This window comes from Ursus americanus, chromosome 25 (assembly GCF_024610735.1).
Source record: "Ursus americanus isolate L20-20 chromosome 25, mUrsAme1.1.p, whole genome shotgun sequence".
Lineage (NCBI taxonomy): Eukaryota > Metazoa > Chordata > Mammalia > Carnivora > Ursidae > Ursus > Ursus americanus.
The window spans coordinates 36,684,700-36,702,445 of NC_142151.1; the positions used below are offsets into that span (position 1 = coordinate 36,684,700).

The 17,746-nt window shown below is 37.4% G+C and overlaps 1 long non-coding RNA gene across 1 annotated transcript; it reads right to left on the reverse strand.

The window, feature by feature from the left end:
* Positions 1-837: 837 nt before the first annotated feature.
* Positions 838-17,354, reverse strand: LOC148107806 (uncharacterized). Its single transcript, XR_015721574.1, has 3 exons — positions 17,272-17,354; positions 14,378-14,469; positions 838-936 (listed from the first exon to the last, which is right to left on the reverse strand). It is a non-coding gene; the product is annotated as an uncharacterized LOC148107806 (long non-coding RNA).
* Positions 17,355-17,746: the final 392 nt, after the last annotated feature.

Genomic DNA, 17,746 nt, shown 5'->3' on the forward strand with positions numbered 1-17,746 from the left:
AGAACTACTCAACCAACTTACCTAAACACAGAAGACCTGCTGCAAGTTAAACTGATGCACCAACCCAACAAAGAACACGCAGAGCTAGCTCTCTTACCACAATAATTTTGAATTCAGTCTCACCCAATACTGCACTGGCAATGATAACAGTTAACATGTACGGAAGTACTTTACTGTATGCCAGGGCCCTTGTTAAGCACTTCACATGCATCAGGTCATTTGATCCCCAAATAATCTCTGTGATAGACACAGTTATTATTTCCATATCACCAATTAAGAAACTGAGACCAAGAGCAGTTCAGGCGCTTGGACAATGTTGCAGAACCAGTAAGGGATATAGCCAGATTCAAAAGAGGGGCATCTAATTTATAGATACATAAATTATCTGGGGATCTATATCCTTAGATTACATATATATGTGTATATATATATACACACATATTTTATACACACACACACACACACACACACACACTACACACCTATACTTCATACAAGCCGTAGGGTGGGAAGGCAGCAGGAGACGTGGAAGGGAGAGACCAGAGAGAGGATTCTAGTGCAGGTCAGCTCATTCTGTCATTTTGCCTATGCCATTGTGGTCTTTTGCCATGGCCCACAAACTGGAATTGTTTTTCATATTTTCCTCCTTTCCCCCAAAGCATTTCATAAAATTTTATGTGAGGAAGTCTCAGTCTCACAGAATCAAATTTGATTACAAACACATTGTATCCTTCTATTTTTTGTAGCATTCTGTGAGAATTAACACACATACATGTTGGAATGTGATGTTTTTTTGGCCAGTCTTTGGTCTGATATGATCTTACCTTTTTACTCCTTTGAAAATCCAATTTTCTCACATGCAGATCCCAAGAAAAAAGGCTAGCAGAAAACTGCTTTTAGCCTGTGCTATATGCTTCTTTTGGTAGAGGATTTTACCTGATACCAAAAAAAAAAAAAAAAAAAAAAAAGCAAAAAAATAAGTAAATTTGAAAAGAGATTGTTTTTAATGGCCAAAAATCCTCCTACTATGCACAGCTATATGTTTTTGTAGAATGTCAGGATTTACATAAGCAAATTATTCTTTCCTCAACATGATTCCTCTCCTCGCATTCCAGATCTTGGTGTTACAATATTTGAAATTTACTTTAAATACTTGAGTGTAGACAGTGTGATGCAAATGTATGTTTATTTAAAGTACCTTCCGGGGCAGTAAGATGTCGTGATAGAAACTGTCATCTCTTGGGTGGTCACCTAGAAGTTAGTATTAGATCAGAAAGGCCACAACTCCAAAGTACCTTTTATAGCATTCTGGCTATGGTGAGCTCTGATCTGATGTTACTGCATAATATAATGAAAGCCAGAAATGAGCTTTCATCGGTAAGTAATGATATTTAAGTTCTGAGGATATTGTAATGACATTTCCCATTTTTGCACAAACCCAGAATAAAAACCTAGCAAAGCCTGTGTCTTGTATTCTTAGAGAGAGCACTAAAGACTTAATCACTAGAGGACTCTGAGGGTCCAGCCACTGGATCAGAGGATTCTGATGGTTACTAGAAAGGTGACCACATCCTGCCTCCAAGATAGTGTTTAACTTGCCTCAGGTAAACATTTCATACAAGTTGCAGTGAGTCACCTATGAGAGCAGAGAGATGGGGTATCAATAAGATTACAAGACAAGTTGTATGCACTGTTTTATGCCTGCTTAGAAAATGAGTAAGTGTGTGGCAGAATTTGGCCTAAGACCTGCTTTCATAATAACATTCTACCCTTATTGCATAATTAACAGCTAACCTTCATCATCCCAACATTTAAAGACTACGTTTATCTGTAAAGGTGCCTAAAGGAGGTGCTTCATCAAATTGGAATGGAATTAAACTAAGTATCAGTTACAGAATGGGATCTGGAAATCCAAACAGATTAGGAGATTTAAAAAAAAAAAAAAAAAGGAAAGCATGTGTCAAAAATGAAGTCTTAAGAGATAATTTAAAAATATTTTGAACTAAATGAAAATGAAAATTCAACTCATTAAAAATTTTGTAATGCAGCATAAGCAGTGCTTAAGGGAAATTTGTGGCATTAAATGCATATATAAGAAAAGAAGAAAGATCTAAAATCAATCATCTAAATTTTCTTAAGAAACTTATAGAAGGGAGATCAATTTAGACATAAAGCAAAGAGAAGAAAATAACAAAAAAACAGATATCAATGTTAATGAAAATGGGAAATTAATAGCCAAGCCAATAAAACCAAATGCTGGTTCTTTGAAAAGAACAATAAAATTGATAAACTGCCAGTTAGACTAGCCAAGAAAAAAGGAGAAAAGACACAAATCACCACTATTAGATGTGAAGGAGGAATCATCACTACTAATATCATGGATAGCAAAAGGATAATAAAGGAATATTATGAACAATATTATGTCCATAAATTTGATAACTTAGATGAGGTGGACTAATTCTTTAAAGAAACAAACTACTAAGTCGCACAAAGATAAAAAAATAATCTTAATGGACTCATATCTGTTAAAGAAATTGAATCAATAATTAAAAACCTTCCAAAACAGAAAACACCAGGCCCAGATGGTTTTAATAGTGAATTCTACCACAGGTCAACAAAGAAAAGATATCAATTCTCTACAATTTCATCCAGAAAATAGAAGCAGAGGAAATTTTCCTCTTTTTTTTCCCATGAGGCCAGCATTACTCTAATACCAAAACCAGTTTTAAGATATTCAAATTGGCAAAGAAGAAGTCAAACTCTCTCTCTTCACAGATAACATGATACTTTATGTGGAAAACCCAAAAGACTCCACCCCCAAATTATTAGAACTCTTATAGCAATTCAGTAATGTGGTAGGATACAAAATCAATGCACAGAAATCAGTTGCATTTCTATACACGAACAATGAGACTGAAGAAAGAGAAATTAGGGAATTGATTCCATTTACAATAGCACTAAAAACCATAAGATGTCTCAGAATAAACCTAACCAAAGAAGTAAAGAATCTGTATTCTAGAAACTACAGAAGACTGATGAAAGACATTGAAGAAGACACAAAAAGATGGAAAAACAGTCCATGCTCATGGATCAGAAGAATAAGCATAGTTAAAATGTCTATGCTACCCAGAGAAATCTATACTTTCAATGCCATCCCAATCAAAATACCAATGCCATTTTTCAAACTGCTGGAACAAACAATCCTAAAATTTGTTTCTAATCAGAAAAGACCCCAAATCACCAAGGAAATGTTGAAAAGGAAAAACAAAGCTGGGGACATCCCATTGCCTGATTTCAAGCTATACTACAAAGCTGTGATCAGCAAGACAGCATGGTACTAGGACAAAAACAGACATATAGATCAATGGAACAGAATACAGACTCCAGAAATGGACCCTTGACTCTACGGTCAACTAATCTTTGACAAGGATGGAAAAAAGACAGTCTCTTCAATAAATGGTGCTGGGAAAATTGGACAGCTACATGCAAAACAATGAAACTTGACCACTCTCTCACACCATACACAAAGATAAACTCTAAATGGATGAAAGACCTTGATGTGAGACACGAATACATCAAAATCATAGAGGAGAACATAGGCAGTAACCTCTTCGACATCAGCCACAGCAACTTCTTTCATGACACGTCTCCAAAGGCAAGGGAAACAAAAGAAAAAAATCAACTTTTGGGACTTCGTCAAGATAAAAAGTTTCTGCAGAGCAAAGGAAACAGCCAACGAAACAAAGAGGCAACCCACAGAATGGGAGAAGATATTTGCAATTGACACTACAGATAAAGGGCTGGTATCCAAGATCTATAAAGAACTTCTCAAACTCAACACCCAAGAAACAAATAATCAAATAAAAAAACATGCAGAAGATATGAACACTTTTCCAATGAAGACATATGAATGGCTAACAGACATATGAAAAAATGTTCAACATTATTAGCCATCAGGGAAATTCAAATCAAAACCACATTGAGATACCACCTTACACCAGTTAGAATGGCAAAAATTGACAAGGCAAGAAACAACAAATGTTGGAGAGGATGTGGAGAAAGGGGAACCCTCTTACACTGCTGGTGGGAATGCAAGTTGGTATAGCCGCTTCGGAAAACAGTGTGGAGTTTCCTTAAAAAATTAAAAATAGAGCTACCCTATGACCCAACAATTACACTACTGGGTATTTTTACCCCAAAGATGCAGATGTAGTGAAAAGAAGGGCCATATGCACCCCAATGTTCATAGCAGCAATGTCCACAGTAACCAAACTGTGGAAGGGGCTGAGATGCCCTTTAACAGATGAATGGATAAAGAAGATGTGGTCCATATGTAAAGTAGAATATTACTCATCCATCAGAAAGAATGATTACCCAACATTTGCATCAACATGGATGGAACTGGAGGAGATTATGGTAAGTGAAATAAGTCAAGCAGAGAAAGACAATTATCATATGGTTTCATTTATTTGTGGAACATAAGGAATAGCAGGGAGATAGTTAGAAGAAGGAAGGGAAAAATGAAGGGGGGGAAACAGAGGGGAAGATGAACCATAGGACACTAGGGACTCTGAGAAACAAACTGAGAGTTTTGGGGTGGGGGGATGGGCTGGCCTGGTGAAGGGTATTAAGGAGGGCACATATTGCACGGAGCACTGGGTGTTATATGCAAACAGTGAATCATGGAACACTATATCAAAAGCTAATGATGTACTGTATGGTGACTAACATATCATAATTAAAAAAAAGACATTATAAAAAGGAAAACTACAAATTACAGACCAATATTTTTCATGAACATAGATGCAAAAAGTGTTAGCAAGTCAACTCTAATAATGTATACAAAGAATTATACACCATGAACAAGTGGGATTTGTCCAACATATGCAATGCTGATTCAACATTAGAAAATGAAATAATGTAATCCACCACACTAACAGGCTAAAGAGAAAAAAGTGATATGTGATCATATCAATTGATGCAAAAAAAGCACTTGACAAAATCCAATGTTCGTTCATGGTGAAAACCCTCAGCAAATGAGGATTAGAGGGGAATTTCCTCAACCTGGCAGAGAGTATCTATAAAAATCTACAGGTAAAATCATACTTAATCTTCAAAAACAAGAGGTTGTTGTCTTAAGATTAAGAACAAGATGAGTATATCCCCTCTCACTACTACTATTCAACATCATAGTGGAAGCCCTTGCTAGTGCAATAAAACAAGAAAAGGAAATTAAAACTACACAATTTGAGAAATAAAATTGTTTTGTTTGCAGATAACATAATTATCTTTGAAGAAAACCCCAAAGACTTGACCAAAAAAAAAAAAAAAAAAGTCTTCCTAGAACAAATAACCATTTTTAGCAAGGTTGAAGGATAATCAATCAATATGTAAAAGTCAATTGTTTTTCTATATAACAGTAATAAACAATTGGAATTTGAAATAAAAAACATACTATCATTTATAATAGCTCCCAGAAAATGAAATACTAAGGTATTTGAAAATTTTTAAATTTTAAATCTTAAAAAAATATGTAAAGGATCTACATATAGAAAACTACAAATCTCTGATAAACAAGCCAAAGAAGATATGAATAAATGAAGCAATATTCCGTATTTGATATTGTTAAGATGTCAATTCTTCCCAACTTGATATACAACTCAAATTAATTTTAATCAAAATCCCAGCAACCTATTTTGTGGATATTGACAAACTGATTCTAAGGTTTGTGTGGAGAGACAAAAGAACCAAAATAGCAACACAATACTGAAGAAGAACAAAGTTGGAAGACTTCAAGTTATTGAGCCGCAAGACTTACCACAAAGCTACGGTAATCATGACATCATAGTAGTTGGGGAAAGATAGACACATGGATCAGTGTAACAGAATAGAGAGCCCAGAAATAACCCATAAAAACAGCCAACTGATCTTTGACAAAGGAGCTGAGGGAATTCAATTGGTAAAGGACAGTCCTTTCAACAAATAGTGCTGGAAAATTTTGACATTCATATGCCAGAAAATGAATCTATACCCAACCCATATACTATGTATAGAAGTATGGTGACTAACATAATGTAATAAAAAAACATTAAAAAAAAAAGAGATGAAACCAGATGTTCAAAACCAGGAGGCATGAAGAGTGTAGTGAGTTCAAGGAACTGAAAGAAATCTGGCATAACTGTGGCAGAAAGAGTGAATGGCAAGAGGTGAACTTGGGGATGATGGGAGTGAGCAGATGGAGGAGTACTTAGTAGCCAAGTTCAGGGTGATATACTGTAATCCAAGGACAGTGACAGGATTTAAATGGGGCTAATGGATGTGGAAATGGTGATTGTTCATGCTGGATTTACAATACATATGTCTAAGGAAAACTAAGATTGTGAGAAGAAAACCAAGTTTTGGGAAAGTGTTTTGCCACTTCATCCTGTTATTAAATATCAGTATTTTTACTAGTGTAAGATGTTTATTAGATATTTCAAAGACATCTGAAATATGAGTATTATATAAAGTAAGATCTCATTTTTGTTTCATATATGTATTATGTTTATATGTGAGAATATGTACAAAATTATAATAGTGTGTCCCTCTAAAAAAAAAAAGAAGTCAACTCAGAATGAATCACAGTCCTACAAGTAAAGCTTCTTGAAGAAAACAGGAACAAATCTAGGTGACCTTGGGCTTCGCAATAAGTTTTTAGACACAATACTAAAAATATAATCCATGAAGAAAAAAATAGTGAGATTTTGTTAAATTTAAAAACTTCTGCACTGTGAAAGACATTGCTAAAGAGTGAAAAGCTACAGACAGAAAGAAAATATTTGCAAAACACAAGTCTATCAAAAGACTGGTATCAAAATATACACAGAACTCTTAAAATTCAATGATAAGAAAACAAACAACCGACTTCAAAAATGGATAAAACATTTCAACAGACACCTGATATAACTGCATAACTATATACACCTAGAAGATATATACATGGCAAACAGTATATGAAAAGATGCTTAGCATCATTTTTCATTACGGAATTGCAAATTAAAACAACTGTGAGATTACACTAATATCTATTACAATGGTTAAAACTCAAAAATATAACACCAAATGCTGAGGATGAGGAGCAACAGAAACTCTCATTCATTACTGATGAGAATCCACAATAGTGCAGCCACTTGGGAAGAGAGTTGGCACTTTCTTACAGAACTAAACATAGTCTTACCATATGTTCCAAACGTCACATTCCTAGATATTTATCCAACTGATCTGAAAACTCAGATCCACACAAAAACTTATACATGGATATTTACAGCACTTTTATTCATAATTCTAACAACTGGAAGCAACTAAGATATCCTCAATAGGTGAATGTACAAGCTGTGGTGTATCCACGGAATATGTGTGAAAAAAATCTATGATAAAAATAAATGAGCCACCAAAAACATATGGACGAATCTTAAGTGCATATTGGTAAGTGAAAGAAACCAGTCTGAAAAGGCCATATACTGTATGACTCAAACTGTTTTTGAATACTTGACATTTTGGGAAAAAGTGAAATTATAGAGATGGCAAAAGATCATGATTGCCAAGGATTCAAATAAGGGGTGGAGAGATGAATAGGCAAAGCACAGGAGACTTTTAGGGCGGTGGAACTATTCTGTTTGATACTGTAAATGGTGGATATATGACACTATGCACTTGTCAAAACTCACAGAACTTTATAGCACAAAGAGTGAATCTTAATGTATGCAAATTAATTTTTTTAATTTTTTTTAAAAGATTTTATTTATTTATTTGACAGAGACAGCCAGAGAGAGAGGGAACACAAGCAGGGGGAGTGGGAGAGGAAGAAGCAGGTTTCCAGCGGAGGAGCCTGATGTGGGGCTCGATCCCAGAACGCTGGGATCACGCCCTGAGCTGAAGGCAGACGCTTAACGACTGAGCCACCCAGGCGCCCCAGTGTATGCAAATTTAAAAAACCATCATTTAGGAGTCTGGGAGATCCCAGCAAAGAATGTAGACTGTGACAAGAAAATATAATTATATTAAAATATATGAAACAACCTCACTGAAGGGGGTGGTGGGGGAAATATGCTAACCTACATAACTTTGGTAATAGAATTGCATATAAGCATTATATCCCATAAGGTTACCAATTTTTTTTTTTTTTTAAGATTTTACTCGACAGAGAGAGAGACAGCCAGCAAGAGAGGGAACACAGGCAGGGGGAATGGGAAAGGAAGAAGCAGGCTCCCAGCAGAGCAGCCCGATGTGGGGCTCGATCCCACAGGACCATGCCCTGAGCTGAAGGCAGACGCTTAATGACTGAGCCACTCAGGCGCCCCCATAAGGTTACCATTTTAACAAATTTGATACAACTATACATATATATTGGAATTGAACAATAAAGTAAATAGACAGCAGATGGTATGAGCTAGGTTTCTCACTACTGGAGTGGTAATTTACGGATAAGCAAGGGGAAGAGGCTAGAATGATCCATATACTAATAGGTTAGAATTGGAGAGAGCATATGAACTCAGTTTAATTTAATATAGTTACTGATGGTAACATATAGAAATATTTCTAGAATATATATAGAGAGAAAATCTATATATTTCTATACCTATATAGAAATATATATATTTCTAATCTATATAGAAATATATATGTGTGTATATATATATATTCATATGGTTAAGTATACATACATACATATCTTCGTTCTGTCAACTGAGGATCTAAAATAAATGATGTCTTAGTAACAATAAGCATGCTTAGTATCTAGGTCATGATTTTTAATACCATTCTCTTGTAAAAGGAACTAAGCCTCCTTAGTAAAGTGACTGGTTCTAGGACTGCGGGCGGAAATATACAAGATGAGCCTGGAGCATCTCGTAGTGCCAGAAAATAAGGACATGCTCAAAAACAAACCAACAGCAGTAAAACACACACACACACACACACACACACACACACAAACACGCACACTGAGGAGATATGTCAGAAGGACACAGGAGCCAACTGAAAAGGCTCCCTATTGGCTAAAGCTGGAACAATTCAAGCAAAAATAAAGGAAAAAAAGAAAGAAAAGAAAAAAAAAGAAAAGAAAGAAAAGAAAAGAAAAGAAAAAAGGAAGGAAGGAAAGAAAGAAAGAAAGAAAGAAAGAAAGAAAGAAAGAAAGAACTGAATTATAGCTCAAAGCATAAAATCTATGAGTCCATGCTGATAGAAGTAAATAACTGAATGACTCAGTAAATGGGGGGAGAGGGAAAAACAAAACTACCATTCAGAGGAAGTCCCCAAAATTTATGTAGGTATTCCACCTAAGGAAAGGAGGGGCATAACTCCTCACTCCTTCAATATGGGCTGGGCATAGAAACTTTCTTCCAAAGAGCAAAGAGTGGAAAGGAAGAAAAAAAAAAAAAGGAACCTCACAGTGGTGAAACCTGACAAACCCTACTCAGCCTGGTGATTGAGATCAACATAAGCAGTCACAAAGCTTGTGAGTTTTGTGATGTGATGAAAATGACACTTCATCTCTGTGCTCTTCCTTTCCAGACCCATAGCCCCAGTTTAACCATGAGAAAAACATCAGACAGATTCCAATAGAGGGGGGCGTTCGATCTAACCAGTCTTCCTCAAAATTATCAAGGTCATCAGAGACGAGGAAAAGTCTGAGGAAATGCCACAGACAAGACAAGCCGAAGAAGACAGGACAACTCAATGTAATGTGGTTTCCTGGATCAGAAAAGGGACATTAGATAAGAACTAAGGAAACCTGAATAAGCCACGGATGTTAGTTAGTTAATAGTAACATACTAATATTGGTTCATTAATTGTAACAAATATACAATACTAATGTAACATGCTAATAATAGAAAAAACTGTGCAGAAGGGTATATGGGAACTGTATTTTCTGCTCAATTTTTCTGTAAATCTAAAACTGCTCTACGAAATAAATTCTACTAAGAAAAAAATGTGATACACACACATACACACACAATGGAATATTATTCAGCCATAAAAAAGAAGGAAATGCTGCTACTTGCAACAACATGGATGAAACTTGAGGGCATTATGCTAAGTGAAGTAAGTCAGACAGAGAAAGACAAATAAATACTTTATGATCTCACTTAGATACGGAATCTCAAAAAGCCAAATTCATTGAAACAAAGGAACTGTCGGTGGTTCTCAGGTGTGGTGTATAAGGGGTGTGGGAAACAGACAAGGGTGGTCAAAGGGTACAAACCTACTAGTTATAAGACGAAGAAGTCCTGGGCATGTAATGAACAGCATGATGACAGTAGTTAGCAATACTGTACTGTACATTTGAAAGTTGCTAGGAGGGGCGCCTGGGTGGCACAGCGGTTAAGCGTCTGCCTTCGGCTCAGGGCGTGATCCCGGTGATCTGGGATCGAGCCCCACATCAGGCTCTTCTGCTATGAGCCTGCTTCTTCCTCTCCCACTCCCCCTGCTTGTGTTCCCTCTCTCGCTGGCTGTCTCTATCTCTGTCAAATAAATAAAATCTTAAAAAAAAAAAAAATTTGAAAGTTGCTAGGAGAGTAGATTCTAGAAGTTCGTAACCACTAAAGAAAATTATAACTACATAACAATCTTATTGTGTTAATCATTTCACAATATATACATATATAAAATCACTACATTGTACAACTTAAATTTACACAATGTCATGTATCAATTATATCTCAAGCTGAAAAAATTTTTAAATAAAAAATTTTTAAACAAATTAAAGCTTCCAGCAGCTTAGAAGTAACAGAATGATGTTTCCATGGATATAGTTCACTGAGACCATACATTTCTCCTGCTAATCATCTAGCTCAGATAAAAAATAAACACATCTTTGATAAAACCTATTGCTCACATTATTATAATTTGTAATTATATGTCATCTTCTATACAAGAGCTCAAAGGGCTTTACAATTAAAAACTACCTGCAGGGCACCTGGGTGGCTCAGTTCATTAAGTCTCTGATTCTTGATTTTGGCTCACAATGTCAGGGTCATAAGATCGAGTCCCAGGTGGGGCTCTGCACTCATCATGGAATTTGCTTAGGATTTTCTCTCCCTCTCTCTCTCTGCCTCTCCTGCTTGTGCTCTCTGACTCTCTAAAATAAATAAATAAATCTTTTTAAAAAAAAAAGCCGACTTGCAATCTCTAACGGTATAGTTAAATGTTATATTCCATTGTTAAGTAAACTAATAATAAAAGAGAAGTAAAAAGTAAACATGCTCAGCTCACTCCATATGCATCACAAATTAGGGCTCACTCTGATGACAGTCATCATCACGAACACCAAACCTTTCAGAAATGGTAAATGACCCTGACCACTTCCATTTCCTGAGGCTTCTGCATATTAAGAAATAAAGATAAACCCAAATAGAACTACTCAAAATTGCGTGGTCCAAAAAATTTGTCTTCTAGTTCTTAAACAAAATGCTTCAAATAGAAAAATACACACATCCAGTACATACTGTCATATAATTGTCCTGTTTATCAGATAATGATGAAATTCCTAGTAATTTGTAGTGAACCACAATATAACTGAAGTTATATGATGAATGTCTTCTCCTATACTTCTTAGTCTTACTCTCTTAATGGCCCCTAACACTCACTGAACATTTACACCTATTAAAACCTTCCCAATAGCTGTGAGCTCTTACTATAATCTTTATTTTACACATAAGGAAATTAAGGCGTGGAGAGAAGACACTGTCCTCGAGGTGTCACAACTGGCAAGGGTGGACCTGGGATCTGAACCTGGTGGTCTGTATGTATAACCTCACAGTCCACAGACTCCCGCCTCTATCCAAGTGGGTAAAATCATCTGGGAAGAACGAGAAAGGGTCTAACATTAGGGCTTTTTCGTGCATGTGAGATCCCAATCCCTCCTACCAGCGCAGTTCCTGCAGAGTAGACCCATCCAGTGGGACCACCTTAAGGAGTGGAGGCACCACACTGCCCCAGCAGCCTGTGTCTGCCTCCAGAGAAAATGCTGTTTGAATTTGCTCTCAGCGGCCACACAAATAATTCACAACTGTGACCCAGTGCTGCAGCTGGTGTGAGCTATTTCTCTCTACCTGGCAGCTCCAGGAGACCTGTAAATTCAGTTCAAGACCTCTTGCGGCACAGGGAGGAGGACACACAGCCCTCCGGAGAGATGCAATCAGTAAGGATGACCTGGTAGGAGTTATGCAAATACTGCTCCTCTGCGGTGACTGTGTCAGGGAGCCAAAAATCGAATTCCCTTCCTGGCGACAGAATCGGGCATTGCCTGTTCCTGAGACTCCTGCCTCGGTTTCCTGTCACAGTCTGCCCTCCCTTTCAACCAGCCATTTACAAATGCTGCTTTCCAATGACCACATTGTTTATTAAGAAGCTTCATTAAACTCTAAAACAGAGTCAGGCCTTATACAGGAAGAAACAGAATATTTTTTTTGCTTTTATTTAGGGAAAATAACATGATTTTCTATATTAAAAAATGAGCAAATACAAGAAAATCCCAGCAGTCTCACTCACCTAGTAAAACCCCCTACCTGTCTCTGTTGCTAACATGACTTTTAAATGAAAGGCACAGGTGCCATATTGCTTCTTCTTAGTTGTGTGGTGTTAGGCAATTAGCTGCTTTGTGCCTTGGTTTCCTCATGTACAGAAATGGATTAATAATACATACTGTACAGAATTATTGTGAAGATTAATAAGTTTATACAAGTAATTAGTGTGGCCCCCCTGATAATTACGCATGTGGAATAGAAATCAAGCAATTTACTCAGGACAGATTATTCAAATGAGTTTCTAACTATATGTACATTGCTTAGTCCAGTTCATTTTGTCCCTCCTTTTCATCTATGCCCTTTGTACTGATGATGCCTAATTCTACCTTTCCAAAATGTCTCTCCTGAATTTTAGATTTGAATATGTAAATATCTGCTAAATATATACACGTGGACCCCAAAAGCACTTTATATTTAGCGTATTTACAACTTTCCCATAGACCTTCTTATTATATTAATAATTTAACTTCAAAACATTTTTTTTTATTATCAGTGTGGAGTGTGTTTAAGTTTTAAACAGTTGTACAAGCCAATTCTAATCTATTTCCTAGAGGGGTTTAGTTGGTATTTGAAGTACCTTATCAGAAATCAAGCTCCAAGGACGGTTACTAAACATTTAAATTATCATTATCAAAATCGAAGCCACCAGAGTATGTCATTAGCCTAAGGGATATTAGAGCTCTTTAAAATTTTTTTTAATTACTAAAGAAATGAATGTGTTCAAGAAAGATGACTGGCTAGAAATGTTCTACAGTCTCCACTACCCTTCCACAAACATGAAATAAGAACCCAGCAAGAGCCTGAGGCTAACGTGTCAATGGTTCCACCTGCCCCCAGTCCACAAACCACTTTGTAACCTAACCAGTCTAGATGGGTGGCTGACCCTTCTCTCAGAAAGTCCCAAAATCTTTCCTCTGAGCCTTTTCTACAAGGTGCTGGTTGGGTTCCTGGTACAGAGTATGACATGGTTTTTGTGCCTTCTTGCTAATCATGTTTGGGCTTTAGTCCTGAGTAGAATTTGGCCTAAGACTTCCTTTCAGGATAACATGCCATCAGGTAGCAACTGTTGTGGGAAAGAGAAATCACAAACCACACCACCTCGGCTCCATCAGAGGCTACCATGTTTACCAAATAATCTGGCATCTTCTGATCTGTCAAATTGGCTTTAGAGCAGTTTGCCTCAATTTCCTATTTGATGGTTGGCCCTAAGGTTCACCTGCTCAAGTCACAAATGTAGGAGTGATTCTAGATTATTTTTTTTTTAAGATTTTATTTATTTATTCGACAGAGATAGAGACAGCCAGCGAGAGAGGGAACACAAGCAGGGGGAGTGGGAGAGGAAGAAGCAGGCTCATAGCGGAGGAGCCTGATGTGGGGCTCGATCCCATAACGCCGGGATCACGCCCTGAGCCGAAGGCAGACGCTTAACCGCTGTGCCACCCAGGCGCCCCGTGATTCTAGATTATTCGCTTTCCTCGAGCTCACTCATCCAATCTGTCCACATACTTAGTTTCTCCAGCACATTTCAACTACGTTCTGTTAACTGTACCTCAGACCCTTACTCTTATTCTTGGAACTCTAGAAGCACTTTCCAACTTCCCTTCCCCCTATCCCGCCATACCTTCTAACACACCCACATTGTAGTGTAATACACACTAGTGTATTCACACATGTAAGCTTATTCCGCCGCCTAAAAGCTTTCAAAGGCTTGCATTATCAACATGGTGAAGAAAGTCTAAATACTTGGCTTAAATCCATCATTTTATCTTCTGCCTTGGACAGTATCCGTCCTGGTCAGATCTCACTCTTACCTTTTACACTTGGAGAACCCCATGGTAATTTGCTGTCATTCACCTCTGTATCATCAACACCCAGAAAGTACAGGATGTTCAGTGCACATTTGCTGGAAGAAGGAGAATCACAGTTGTTTGAACAACTATTTAAAATGAAATTGAATATAACAGCTGACACTTTTTAAGTAATTACTATGTGCCAGACACTATTCATGAGCACTTCACATAATTCATCCAATTCATCCAATTCACCCCTAATCCACAAGAACAATATAAGATAGTATTATAATTATTCCATTTTTACAAATGTGAACACTGAAGCACAGAGAGGTTAAATAACTAGCCCAATACCACACAGCGTATAATCCACAGAACCAGGACTCAAACTGTAGCAGGCAGGCCCCAGAGGCACTAGATCTAATCACTACACGCTGCAGTCTCTTGCAGACTTTGAGATGGATGGAATTGTTGGTTAACAGAATTTTGAATCAGATACTTTACAATTCTGTACCTCATGTTCATCTGTGAAATGAAGGTAACTGTGCTTGGCTCACAGAGCTATTGTGAGGACCAAATGAGATAATCCTATGAAGCCTTTACTCTGTGCTTCGCGGGTTGTGCTATTATTTCCCACTTCTCTCCCCAACCCCTCCCCTTGCTTACTCTACTCCAGTCACTGCCCCCCTTGCTTTTCCTCAAACACATCTCACTTATACTTGAGTGTCTCAGGACATGGGCATATGCTCTTCCCTCTGGAATGTTCTTCTTCCACATGCCCACATGGTCAGCTCTCTCTTTTCCTGCAAGTTTTTGCTCAGATGCCACTTTCTCAGTAAGTCCAAACCCGAGTATCCTATTTTAAATGATCGCTCTCACTTTCTACAATCCTGATTCTTCTTATCCTTCTCTACTTTGTTCCTCTTTCCCTATCACCTAGCATCTTCTAGCATACTATACAGTTTACTTATTTACTGTGTGTTGTTTACTGTCTGTCTTCCCTAGTTGGACTATAAATTCCCTAAGGGCAGGGATTTTTATCTGGTTTATTCAGAGATTTAGCCAAACTGCTTAGAACAGTGACTAACTTGGAGAGGCACTCAATCAATATTTGTTGAATAAATGAAATTTCTTTTCCTTCCCCTCTTTTCATATATGTTAGCCCCATCTCATCCTCCAAACTCAGTTTGTGCTTCATTTTCTCAAGGAAACCTTCTCTGGCAAACTCATTCCACCCCTAATCCAAAACTATGGTCCCCTTGTACATTTTCTCCCTGGCACTAAGTACAAATTTATCAATGTTTAAGTTTGTGAGTACTTGATTCATGTGTGTTTTCTCAGAAAATGATAAAGTATGTGAAGATGGGAACTGCTTTGCTTACTATTTTAACCCCAGGCCAAGCACAGTGGCTGATACATGACAGACCCTGAATATGAATTCATAGTGAATGACTAGGTACAGGAATAAATACCCCCTTCATTTCAGTCTGCAAGAAATGGGTAAGTGCTACATGAACTCCTCATATGGATACATTATTGTCACATGCCACCTTAATATATGTCACAAGTTTGCATACTATTTATAATGGTTAATTTTACACGTCAACTCAACTGGGCCACTGAGCGTCCAGATATTTGGTCAAACACTGCTCTGGGTATTTCTGGGAGAAATATGTCTTTGAATGAGATTAACATTTAAGTTGGTAAGCTGAATAAAGCAGATTGCCCTCCCTAATGTTGGGGGCCCTCATTCAGACTATTGAAGGCCAAAATAGAACAAACAGACTAACCATCCCACAAGTAAGAGAGAATTCCTCTTGCCTGACTGACTTTGAGCTGGGACATTGTTTTCAGATTTTGAACTGGAGCACTGGCTCTTCTTGGGTCTTAAGCCTGTTGGCCTTAGCACTGGAATGACAGCATCAGCCCTCCTGGTTCTCAGGCCATTGGACTCAGACTATAACCACAGTGTCAGTTCTACTGGGTCTCCAGGTTGTTGACTGCAGATCTTGGGACTTGTCAGCCTCCATAATACTGTGAGCCAATTTCTTATACTAAATCTCTTCTTGGTTCTGTTTCTCTGAGGAACCCTGACTAATACAACTATTTTATTTGGCTTGATACTCACCACAATCTTGGAATACAAGTAGGACAGATGGTTTTATGTGAAATCACACATCTTCAATATGGCCAAACCAGAAATAGAACCCAAATCTTCCGACTCTACAAAGTCCTGTTTTAGTGCCTTTTTGGTTTCAGGGTAACATACTACCTGCTAGCAAGATTCTTGGATGGCCATTATAAAGGCCTTATCCTTTTCAAATGTGCTTCTGCCTCAATATTTCCCTACAATCAGATTCCAGAGACCTTCCAAACCATATCTATCAATTAAAAATGTGTGTATATGTATATAATTTGAATTTTGTGATACATAAAAATGCAAAATAATATTTCAATAGTAACTGCAGGAATGAGTGAGAAAAAGTAATATGTGTGTGACTGTATAGGTCAAATTTAACACTGAAAATGTGAAATATATAGCAGATTTTAGAACAAATTGGTTAAAGTCTCAATCACCTGTCAGACCACAAAAATGTCACCTTCTATATGTAGCCTTATGTTATGGTTAATTTTATGTGTCAACTTGACTGGGCTATGAGATGACCAGATAGCTGGTGAAACACTATTTATGGGAATGTCTGTGACAGTTTCTAGAAGAGATTAGCATTTGGATTGGTAGACTAAGTAAAGAAGATCACCTTCAACAATGTGAGTAGTCATTGCCCAGTCCACTAAGGGTCTGACTAGAACAAAAAGGTGAAGAAAGGGTGAATTTTTCCTGTCTGAGCTTGGATATCCATCTCCTCCTACCCTTAGTCATTGGCACCAAGGCCTTTAGAGTTGGCAAGACTTACACCACCAGCTTTCCTGGGCTTCCAGCTTGCAGACAGCAAATCATGAGAATTCTTGGCCTCCATAATCACAGGAGCCAATTCCTATAATAAACAAACAAACAAAAAATAAATCCTATTTGTTCTGTTTCTCTGGAGAACCTTGACTTATATACTTAATCGATGTGCTCTGCAGAAAAAGCCACTTCTTTTGCTCCTATGGAAAAATACAATTCTCTTATATGAATATCATATACCATTGCAATGACTACTTTACATGACCTTCTCTCCCCTAGACTGAGGGTTTGGTTTGGTTTTGTCTTGTGGTTTTGTTTTTTTTTTTTTTTGAAGGCAGGGACAATCTCAAGCCCTGAACACAGTACACACCAAACTTAGTTTTCTTTAGTCTCATGTACATCCACCAAATGCCCTGTACCCCCTCTCCCCACCCAAGCACTTTGCCTTCCTTTTTAAGGAGCATTCAGAGAAAATTTTAAAA